The 12,343-nt window shown below is 42.9% G+C and overlaps 1 pseudogene; it reads right to left on the bottom strand.

Annotated features, from left to right (window-relative positions):
* Positions 1–4,232: 4,232 nt before the first annotated feature.
* On the bottom strand, positions 4,233–4,397 carry LOC128422941 (uncharacterized; annotated as a pseudogene).
* Between the last annotated feature and the right edge of the window lie 7,946 nt (positions 4,398–12,343).

Genomic DNA, 12,343 nt, shown 5'->3' with positions numbered 1-12,343 from the left:
GTATTCTACCTTATCTCTCAATGTATGGAGGGGTCCAGGCTTTCTTCTCTTGTGAGGGAGTGAAGTAGCTGTCTCCCTACTCCTAGCCCTTATAGTCATCCACTTTAATAAACCAAGGGAGTCCTGTCAGCATGATGACTCTGACCCAACTTTTGAGCTTTGAGCAGGCCTCAAACAGAGTCCTTGGCCCAACCTGGAGCCCTGCAGGTCTGAGGATGCTCCCATCACCCAGCCATGATTCTTGAAAATGTGTTCTTTCTTCTGTGCACCAAGGCCTGTGAAAGACCTAGCTTTGCTTGGTTTCCCTCACACAACCACCCAGGGAGACCCTCACGCTTTGGACTGACTCCACTCACCTATCCACCCGGGCTGCTGACTAGATCCTTCCAAACAGGAAGGAGTATAAGCTTCCAGTTCCAGTTAAGCCTTGCCCAGTTGCGTCCCTCAGCACACAGGCAATTCACAAAAGTCAAGAGGGGGACAGGGTTGGAGGCTCAATCCAGCTACCTCTTCTTGTGTTCAGACTTAAAAAAAAAGGCATGTCTTTTTTAAAAAAAGGAGGAAGAAGAACTCTTGCAAGAAAATGCAGGCTGCCTTAGCCTGTGCATTCATGTGGGGCAGCGGCGTGGGGTGGGTGGGAGAGGGAGAGACTGTGTGTGCAGCCCCTGGAAGCTTGGCCATGAAGGAATGTGTCTCTTAAATTGAAAAAAGGTGTGTGTGTGTGTGTGTGTGTGTGTGTGTGTGTGTGTCTGTTCTGAGTCTTATGTCTAGATATGCAATATATAAAGATAAGATGCATATGGATTTTTAAACTTTCCGGCACTTCAACCATTTTGAATGCATTGAATTTTATTAGCCCTCTGATTCCACACAGAAGTTTCCTTTCCTTCAGCCTTCTGCTAAATCTGTCTATTCAAAGGCTTCATTATGTCTCAATCTTCGTATTGTTGAAATATTCATTCAGAGAGATGTTGCTAGCCAGTTGGTATTCACAGAGGTGTGTCTGAAGGGATTTGAAGCGATCTGTCTCTTGTAAGAAGTGGTTCTGAATTTGACCTGGCTAGAATTCAATGGTAATCCACAAAAATGTCTTTCAGGTGGTATTTAAAGCTGATGCCCTGATCCTAGCAAAGTCCTCTGGCTGTACAAGTTTCAAAGTTCACACCAAGCTTCCCTGCTTTCCCTGAGTTTCTCTGTGCACTTCATAATAATCATTTTATTATTGATACCCTGCCCATCTGGCCCCAGTCACTCTGTGCTGCTTCCAACATTAAACATCAAACATTAAAAACTTCCCAATACAGGGCAGTCTATGCTGAAGAGGGTAGTCTATGCATACAAAATATGTATGAACAGAGTTGCCTTCTCCATTGAAATGAATGGAGATTCATGTGCCCATCAACAGAAGATAAACGCTCTGGACTGGAGCATAACCCTCCTCCTGCCTTGCTCTTCCTCTCTGGGTAGACTAGCTAAAGGTAAAGGGACCCCTGACCCTTAGGTCCAGTCGTGGCCGACTCTGGGGTTGCGGTGCTCATCTCGCTTTATTGGCCGAGGGAGCCAGCGTACAGCTTCTGGGTCATGTGGCCAGCATGACTAAGCCGTTTCTGGTGAACCAGAGCAGCGCACGGAAACACCGTTTACCTTCCCGCCGGAGCGGTACCTATTTATCTACTTGCACTTTGACGTGCTTTCGAACTGCTAGGTTGGCAGGAGCAGGAACCGAGTAACGGGAGCTCACCCCATCGCGGGGATTCGAACTGCTGACCTTCTGATCAGCAAGTCCTAGGCTCTGTGGTTTAACCCACAGCGCCACCTGGTTCCCTAGGTAGACTAGGTAGTAAAGTAAATCTTCTTTACTACCTAGTCTTCCACATTCCACTCTTATCTTGACTTGTTAACTAACACACCCTCCATACTGTATTAGTCTTTATCTTTTCACCTGTCTGCGCAATAGGAACTGAGTATGGTTCAGGCACCATAGGGTATGAGTAGCCTGTGTAACTTGCAACTGCTAACCATGTTGTTACTTTTGAAGCATCTACCTGATTTCAATCACTGTCGGGGCTTATCCACACTTCCTCCAGTCCCGCTGTTTTCCCCTGGGGAAAATGGCTGTGTAGTGCTCCATCAATCAGAGCAAATGGCAATTGAGGTTTTCTCCTGACTGACGTTTGCTCCAGCCCCAAAAAGTGTGGGTCAAGCAGAAAAGCACTTGTCTAGACACAGGAGAAATGGAAGTGTGGGCAAGCCGTCAGTCATATTGCGTAATAAATATTCCTAGTCATCATAGTTGTGTCGTTCTTGCTAAATTACCCCAAGAACGCAAGGCAATTATTGACATTTTTGAGCTAATCGGTTCCATTTCAGTTTACAACCATAAAATAGAACAGTTCCTGAAATCTAAAGCAGCATAAAAACACAATGCAAAACCAGAATAAATCATCAGAGGATGACAACAGTTTTAAAAAAAATGCATTTTTAAATAGCTGGGGAGCATTACTAGAGATAATTCTAAAATCACTAGAACTGAGGGTTGTCCAATGAAGCTGAATGGTGGGAGATTCAGAACTAGGGATGGGGGTACCTGTCCATTTTGGTTTCTCTCCATTTCTCATTTTTACCAATGTTAAGTTCAGTTCTCCACTTGTCCACATTAGATTGTGATTTATTTATTTTTTTTAAAAAAAGTTACAATGAAAATCCATTAGTATTTCAATGCAAATTTATGCACTTTTTAAAAATGCAATTTTACATAATATCATGAATTATTGCATGTTATTTAACCCAGTATTTGCACTTTTGTATACAAGGCATGGCTAGGAAACTGCACTGCAATATTAGGAGAAGTGCAATTTTTGAAAGATGGCTGTGTTTTGGTCTGTGTATTGTTTCGGATGGTGAGAATTGAGTGGCCTTGCTTTTAAAAGCAAAATGAATTGGATTTCTCCCTGCCCCTATTCAGGACAGTCAAAGAAAAAGCAGTTCTTCACAAAAAGCATAGTCAAAACTGTGAAATTCGCTACCAGTGATACAGTGATAGGCACCACCTTGGATGGCCTTAAAAGGAGATGAGGCAAATTCATGGAGGATAAAGTTATAAATGACTACTAGGCCAGATGGTTATCTCCAAGAGCAAAAGCTGTCTGCCTCTGAATACCAGTTGCTGGGGAAGAGCAACAGGAGAGTCATTGCATCCTGCCTGGAGGCTTCCCATGAGTATTTGTTTGGCTGCTGTGAGAAACGGGGTTTTGGATCAGGTAGGCTTTGGGTGTGATCCAGGAAGATACTACCTGTGTTCTTAATTAATGTTCCTTGTTTGCAGTGTAGTTCCTGGGAATGAAGAGGAATACCTGTCATGAGACTGATGTTTCCACTGGAAATAGTAGAGAGAAGCCAAGCAAAACCTACATTACTAGGTACAATTTTTCACCACACATTTGATACTATAACATCTTTCAAATCATGCATGTCCCCAGAGTGCTACAGGGAGTTGGACATGTTCTGACCCCCCTGTTCTTTATACAAAGCTAGCCTTTTTCAGTAATTAATGCAAAAGATTATGCAGACACTTGAAAACGTCTGCTATTGTTACAGGGATTGTATAGAGGAGTCTGTGGCTAAGTTGTAATGACAGAACATTTAAATTAGCAGCATGGTGATAGCAGTGAGGGTGGGGGAAATTAAGACCAAGTCGAAACATAGCGGAGCCTTGACGGAATCCAGCCATTGTGAGATGGTGCAAAGAACGTGAAAAAAGACACAGAAAGCCAGCTATATTTCCAGGATTTTAGGGACAACTCTTTTGTCTCTCCTTCTCTAACTTTATTTTCTTTGTTCTGCCAGCCGCATGGCTGTTTGTGAGTCTGTCACGTTACCTCATCCGGTCATGGCTTTGCTACGCCCATCACCATATAAGGTCAATACATTCCAATACATTGTAAGGCACAGAGTGTGAGGTCAGGTTGCACCCTGCAGTAATACAAGCCTCTGCCATGGCTCTATGACTCCCACAGAGCCTGAGGGGCATTTTTCTCCCCAATTTTTGCAATTTTGAGGCAATGATGTATGCCTACTACTAGGGATGGGGAACAAATTTGTTTGGTCTGCTTTTCACAGCAGAACATCACAACCTGATGGTCTCAAACTTGCTTGCAGATTAGAATTCAGCTCCTTGTCATATTATATACTTCTCTGGATTGTAAATGCATTTTTGGTGCACAAAACAAGTATTTTATGTAAAAGGTGCATGCAAAATGCATATTTGGCTGGTGATCGCATTGAAAAGTGTGTATATCTCAAGTCGTCATGGCGGGGTATTGGGAAAGGTTTCCAATTAGCAATAATCGCGCCTCGGATTAACCTCACTGGCTACGATACTGCCACTGCGCAAGGCTAATTTTAACACCAGTAAAATTAGCGAAAATGTATAAGATATGTAACAAGTGTTGGAAATGTAAAGATAAAGAAGGCTCTTTTTACCATATGTGGTGGGAAGGTAAGAAAGTGAAAGGCTTCTGGGAAAAGTTATATAATGAATTGAAGAAGATTCTAAAATATACATTTACAAAGAAACCAGAGGTCTTTCTGTTAGGAATATTAGGAAATGAGATAAAGAGAAAGGATTGTAATTTTTTCCAATATGCAGTGACAGCAGCAAGAGTGTTACTGGCCCAGAAATGGAAACAACAGGAAATACCGACGACGGAAGAATGGAGAATGAAGCTGTACGACTATGCTGAGTTGGATAAATTGACTGGGAAGATTAGATATTTAAAAGACCAAAAGTTCATCGAGGACTGGGGGAAGTTTGTGGAATATCTGGAAAGTATAAGTGAGGGACAGATAACGCTAGAGGGATTTAAAGAAGCACTGTGAAAAAATTGAGAAGTATTGTTTAAAGAGAATAAAAAAGAAAGATATAAATAATGACAATATAAACCTAACTTAAATAATGACTATGGATGATTTACGGAAAAGCTGAAGGAAGTCCAGAAAAGAAATAATTTGTGAAAAATGGGATGTGAAATTAGTATATGTTTTTGTTTTTGTTGTAAATTAATAAAAATTATTTTAAAAAAAGAAAAAAGAAAAGTGTGTATATCTTCACACATACAAAGACACCTATAGTCATACATATATAAATGTAAGGCTGCCATCGTGCTGTAGGTTGCGTCGTCACTAACAAGCACCCATGCCAAGTCTAACATGATGAACAATAGGCAGCCGGCCCAGACAAGCTATTTAGCAGAGGTACTTCACAGAACAATTTAGGGAAAATGTAGTGAATGCATACATATCGCTGGATCCATTTTTCTCTTCCTTGCTTTTTATATTCTTCCTGATTATTATAATTTCTTTTCACATTCAGAAAATGTCACCTGTCCACATTTGAAAGGTAAACATCTTAGCCTGCATTTACAGCTTGAGATATAGCAGCATCCTGTCTTTGAAAAGCTTTTTGAATGGTTTGAATTTTTTGATTTTTTAAGAAAAAGAGAGTGGGAGGAACATAATATGCATTTTGCTCACTACAGTGTCCAGAATGTTCAGGGTGACGGGGGAGATAAAAGCTCGAAATGAATGTAAAACGACAAGCAGTGAAATCAACTTTTTAATTACAACTGGTATTCTTGGCCATGGCAGTAGCCATCTTGTGGCGACATGATTTGCCATCTTGGCACTGCTGGAGCCCTACATCACAGACTGCAGGCGGGTTTCCGTGCTGCACTGAGTGTCGGCTTGCCAGCTGAATAGTAAGAAACCCAAATGCCAGGAAAGCATGGCTTGCCAAGATTTCTCATTGTGCGGTTGCTGTAAACATCACTTAAATTGCATCATGCCCAGAAAGATGCAGAGAGCCGTTTGTAGACACTGTGTACGAAGAGAGTTCTGTGTACCCAAGTGTTTACAGCTAGAGGCCAAAAAATTATCTAATAGCCCATTGATCAAAATATTCATATTCATATCATTACAGTGGCCTAGAATGACATGAGCTCTACACTGTGACTAATGGATGATCAAGGGATGTTCCCTCTGGGTGTGCTGCTCAAATGACACAAGCATAGGGAGCTGCCTTCGACTAAGTTATTGGTCCATCTAGTTCAGTATATTTTGTTCCGATGGGCAGCGACTCTCCATGATTTGAAATCCCTTCATGCCCATGGCTTAGTTGTTTGAAACCATTCCCATCCTCATAGCTATTGTGCATGAAGGAACCTAAATCTGAAGATACAGATTTGCAGCAATCATGTTTAGTTCTGACCTAAGAAAGCCCGGTAGCATTTTTGAAACCTTTCCTAGATTTCCCAATGCAATGGCCTGTTTCATACATAATTGATCATGACATGCAGGAGGAAAAGCAGTGAATCTTGGGCTCACATTCTGCCTTCTTCTCCTCTGACAAGAGGTAGAGACTGGAGGCGTGTGCTTCCACTTTTACATATACTGGAATTCAGAGTTTGGGTTATCTTAAATCAGCCTTCCCTAACCTGGTTGCCATCATTTCTGAAGGGAATTCATTTGTTAGGGGTTTAGGAAGCTGCCTTATAATACTGAGTCAGACCAAACTCAGTACTGTCTACATTGCAACCTTACCTGGAGATACCAGGAACTGAACTCAGAACCTTCTGCATGTAGAGGATGCTCTACAACTGAGCTACCGTGCTTCTTCAGATTCCATAGCTGAGCCGGTGCCAGAAAGTGTGAAAGACCGCAGGCGGTCTTTTTAGTGCTTTCCTTATCTAGTTTTGTGTGTATTTTTATTTATTTCTTATCTTTGTTTATCCTTTTTACTTTATAAAACTTAGGAGGGGGGAGACTAGGGGAAAAGCTGCCCCTGTGCTCCATTAAACTGGAAGTTAAAGGACTCAGGAGGCAAATTAGCAATAACGCATTAAAAGAGAAATGATGATAACATCTAGTTAAGGCTGCAAAATTGCTCCTTTGGCTCAGTTAGTAAGAGGCTGGATGGGGGAGTTCATGAGTTTGTAAAGGATTTGTATTTAACATAAGAGCAAGCACTAGCCGCGGCATAAATAACTACAGAGAAAATGTGCATACCTGTAAATAAGATGTGGAATCTATTCTATATGTTAACCTGGAGTGGCATGCTGATTGCTTGTGGTTACATGTCATGCTATCAATCATGTCAGCTGCTTACCATGGGAAGCCTTACTACATGGCAAAGGCTCCGGAAAGCAACCATATTATGTGTGTGCCAATCTAGATGACCAACCAATTCATGCATTGTGTATGCCAATGGGCTGTTAGTGGTTTTTGACCTGATTGGGCTCCTGTAGTTCTCTTCCTTTTGTCTAAACTGCGGGAGGCAGCAGAAGACAGAAGTGCCTGGTGTGCTCTGGTCCATGGGGTCACGAAGAGTCGGACACGACTAAACGACTAAACAACAAAAAAAGTTCTCTTCCAGTTCTAGCACCTGGGTGGAGCATTTCCACCAGTCTAGTTGCATTGCAATAAAGTAAGGATGTGTTTAAAGACCTAGCTATGTACAGTGGTACCTCGGGTTGCATATGATTCAGGTTACATACGCTTCAGGTTACAGACTCCACTAACCCAGAAATAGTACCTCGGGTTAAGAACTTTGCTTCAGGATGAGAACAGAAATCGTGCTCTGGCGGCGCAGCAGCAGCAGGAGGCCCCATTAGCTAAAGTGGTGCTTCAGGTTAAGAACAGTTTCAGGTTGAGAAAGGACCTCCAGAACGAATTAAGTACTTAACCCGAGGTAACACTGTACTGTTTTCTCCTTCAGCCACAGCACAACACCATGTGTGTTGCTGACTTACTGTAATGGGAATTGGGGTTGCTTATGCGTAAAACTCCAAACTGCTCCAAGCGGGTTGTATAGCTCTACCTTTCCCTGGTTTGACAGCGCCTTACAACGCGACTGTCTTAATCACTGGCAGAATCCGTCAGTGGGCGTTTCCTGAACTTCTTCCAGCATAAAAATTCCTTGACAGCCAGTCTCCGCCTAGCTTCTCTGCGCAGAAGCCTTCTGTGCAGAGTAGGCGTGCCAAGCGGAGGTCCTGCGCTCTCCCCACTGATCTCACTGGAAGAGTCTCGGAGCCTTCCCTCCGAAGTACTCTCAGCCTCCCCTTTCTTCCTGGTGTCACCTTGGTTTCCTTCCCCAGCGGAAGCTCTCCCTCTCTCCTTGCTAGTTCCCTCCCCTGCATCCTCGGAGCGACTTCCCTCTCCGTTGATCTCTGATGTCAGTTCCCTGACACTTACCATGTAATAAGCCGGTCATCTCTATTACCTGCATGTGTTTGGCAAAAGTATATATTATCTGGAGTGGCATGGGAGCAACCACGGAAGCGGCAGCAGGACAAGTGGAAGCGTGGATGAGTCTTTTCTGTTATGAAGTGGCATATAACTATATGAAATAAATGATTAAATATTATGTGAGCAGAAAGGACAAACTAATAAACATCACATGGAGCAGTTGCAAGGCAGTAAAGTATATGCAGCAAACACACACAAACATTTATATCATTTAGGAGTAATTGGCCATGTGTGGGTACATGTGTGTGAGGTCTGGTTTCCACACTGCATGATGCTGAATGGGGTACAAAAACGGGCAGCATTTATCAAACCCCAAAAGAATCCAAAAGAACTCTTAAAAGAAGAGCAAGAAATCCACTGCAGTAATAAAGCAGTACAATAAAACATACCAGGAGCAGCAAATAAAACCCGCATGATCTAGGGTCTCTAATTATGCCCACAGAAATAAGCTGAAGCTAATGTCATGAGAATTCTCATGGGCAATGAACAGTATTGTGGCTGTTAATATTGCTGTATTAATTCACAGTCATGTAGGTTTCCCCAAGGCTTAATTTTGATGCCCATGCATGTCTACTCAGAAATAAGCCCCATTTTGTTCAGTGGGGCTTACTCCTAGCTTAGTGGATATAGGATTGCACCCTGGATCCTATCATGTGAGGGACCGTGCCTCAGATGATGTGCAGGAGCAGGGCTTCTGTGACAAGGTTGTGATTTACCCAAAGATGTGCTTCAGCACCTCCCGGGTGAATTATGAAACTCTGTCTCTAATTCCCTTACCAACAGACTGCTCTTTTCTAGAATGAGCAAGGCCTGTTGGTGCCATCAGTAGGACAGAGAAAGGCAAAAGTGGGTACTGTAACTGATATGACTCTTGTACATTAATCTACATTCCAGTCATGCAAAAGTCAAAGGTTCATACTAGGATTGTGCATGGCCCCACTCACCCCCTGACCTGCACTGTGCCCCCCCTCCCTGGTCAGGGCATTTCACACTGTTCCACCCTGGGATCTGTCCCTGAAACAATTCAGGGGGCATTTCTTTCTTTCTTGAGGATTCTAAAATCATTTTAAAAGGTCAGGGGGAAGCATGGTGCTGGCCAGTGGTCTTTCACAAGTGCCAGTGCTCTTTCAGGGCCAGTTGGGCTGTTGTCTGGGGAGATGGGGCATGACCTGGGAAAGTCCTGAGGGCAGGATAAGAGAGACTTAGATGGTCACAATTACTATTTTATTATTAGTATTATATTACCTCTTTTGTCTCTCTGTGTTGTGTCTCTGTTTTGTTTCATTTATTGTGGGAGTCTTTTTGTGTAACCTGGGTCAGCTGCATCATATGGTCCATGGTAAATATGGCAATAGAAAATTTCTGTGGTGCTCTGCTTCCCTCAATGCTTTAAGCATGTGCTTATTTTGTTTAATGGTTAATCCAGCCCTGCCCACTCCCCTTCTCTCTCTGTGACCGACTCACTCACACATGCCTGCCCAACTCAACGAATTGCAGAAGTCCTGCTTTTGATGTATTTTTAACATTAGAGGGGAAGGGGAAGATGCTAGCTAAGTCTACTGAACTACTGCCATTAAGCAGAACACTTCCCCCCCCCCCACACACACACCAAAAACAGGCTTTACCTGTCCTCTGGAATTTTGCTCCATATAAAATTTGTTCACCATCATCAAAATGAAATTAGTTGATTGCATTTCCCCCTTGCCCTGGGCCTGCATAATTTCTAATGCATATCTCAACTATAATTTCCATTCTGAGGCCAATAAGGCAATTGGTAATATGTAATTAGTGTGCTACAAACCAAACCATTTTGCTTAGCAATAACAGCTCTGGAATGTGTTCATGATAAATCTGCCCTTTGCAATATAGCTTTCAAATCCATCATAAATTTTCTTCTAACAATCTGTTTTGGATTAGTTAACAAGCAATACAACTGCCACTCTCTCCAGCTTTACTGAAATAATTCCCTTAATATGGGACATGGAAGAGGAAATCATTTTGGATCAAACTGTACTTCCTTGATTCTTTCCCCTTAGATACCCATTTGTTGTCCTACCAAATTGCTGCAGCTTACTTTCAGTATGCAGGCCTCCTGACTCTACCGCTTAGAAGCACAACATTCACCCACTTTTCCACACTCAAATCACTGTAGGTTCCCAGGCATCAACCCCTGTTACTACCCCCAAATAAGTTTAGATTGTAGGGTTTGCCTGAGGGGCCAAATACATAGGTTGCATTTGGCCCTCTGGTCCTCCATTCTCCACCCATAGTCTATTACCTTGGTGTTTTAGCAGGTGGCATCATTACTCCTGCTTTGAAAGGCACCCCAGAATTGCACACAACCCTTGTCCCCCTCTCAACCATGCCATTGTGTTTCAGAAAAAAAAGGGAAATAGCTTGGCTCATTGCCAAACCAAATTCAATTGGGCCACCACAATCATTGAGACTTGTGAGTTGCGATCTCACTGCTTCCCTATGATATGTGCCAGCAGCACATATCATAGGCAAGCACATTTTTATTTATTTGTGACCAATAAAAATCCATCTCGATGCCTCTGAATCCCATCAGGCGGCTTCCCTCTGTTGCAAGGAGTGGACCATATGAAGAAAACTGGCTCTGCCTTCTTGCCTAGCCACTGGGGAATGCCAGCCCATGAGAGACTGTTTCATGCCAGTGTGAGGAGACCACCAGCCCCATCTCACACCCATTCCAGCCCAGGGGAATTCTTCCCTCTCTGTCTCCTGTTATGTCTCTGTGTCATGTAATGACTTTTGATCATTACCAATTCATTTGGGGCTAATGTGCACACATCATATTGACTGCTACAAAAGAGTGTAAATGGTGAAAAAAGTGAGATAACCAGTCTGGCTCCACACCCTTCTTCTCTGCTTTTTATTAGCCCTCTTCATTTTTATACGTAACTGATTTACTGTTGGTTGATTGTTTAACAATCCTCATTCGGAGCTGGGTTGCAATTGTTAATATATTGGTTGCTGTTGTATTTTAAAGGCCAGCTTTGACAAATTCAAAGGTCTGTATAAACAAAGAAGATGAGGCAAATTCATGGTGGAGAGGGCTATGGATGGCTTCTAATTATTATTATTATTATTATTATTATTATTATTATTATTATTATTTATTATTATTATTATCATTTATACCCCACCCATCTGGCTGGGTTCCCCAGCCACTCTGGGCGGCTCCCAACAGAATATTAAAACATGATAAAACATCAAACATTAAAAACTTCCTTAAACCCTGCTGCCTTCAGATATCTTATAAAAGTCAGTTTATTTCCTTGACATCTGATGGGAGGGCGTTCCACAGGGCGGGTGCCACTACTGAGAAGGCCCTCTTCCTGGTTCCCTGCAACCTCACTTCTCTCAGTGAGGGAACCACCAGAAAGCCCTCGGCGCTGGACCTCAGTGTACGGGCTGAACAATGGGGGTGGAGATGCTCCTTCAGGTATACTGGGCAGAGCCATGATGACTATAGCTCTGTCTCCACAGTTGGAGGCAGCAATGCTCGTGGAAACCACAGGAGGGGGAGAGTTCTCTTGTGCTTGAATCCTGCTTGCAGGTTTCCCATAGGCATCTGGTTAGCCACTCTGAGAACAGGATGCTGGTTGAGATGGACCATTGGCCTGATCCAGCAGGGTTCTTCTTATGTTCTGCTGGCTTCTATTTGTGTGGCCAGATCTTCCACTCTGGCTGCTGTGCACTGTTGTTGTTGTTTTTCAAAGAGATCTTATTTTCCTGTTTGCAATTAGTGTTTTGAGCATTTTGTGTTCAAAATGGGCACCATCGTTTCTGTAAGAAACCAAACAAACCCAGAAACCTGTATTGTACTGCAGCACATTATACATTTGAGTGTATAGGTCTATCTTGCTCCATATTGTCTACACTGACTAGCTAGGGTTTCGGGCAGCAGAGATGGAATTTGGGACCTTCTGCATACAAGGTAGATGCTTAACCACTGAACTATGATCCTTCGCCAAGCATCCCATGGGGTTTCCTGCCTTTTAAGAAAGGAAAAGTGAAC

Source organism: Podarcis raffonei, chromosome 10, assembly GCF_027172205.1.
Source record: "Podarcis raffonei isolate rPodRaf1 chromosome 10, rPodRaf1.pri, whole genome shotgun sequence".
NCBI lineage: Eukaryota > Metazoa > Chordata > Lepidosauria > Squamata > Lacertidae > Podarcis > Podarcis raffonei.
The sequence above is the reverse complement of the archived record's forward strand: the minus strand, read 5'-3'. Positions and strand labels throughout refer to the sequence as shown.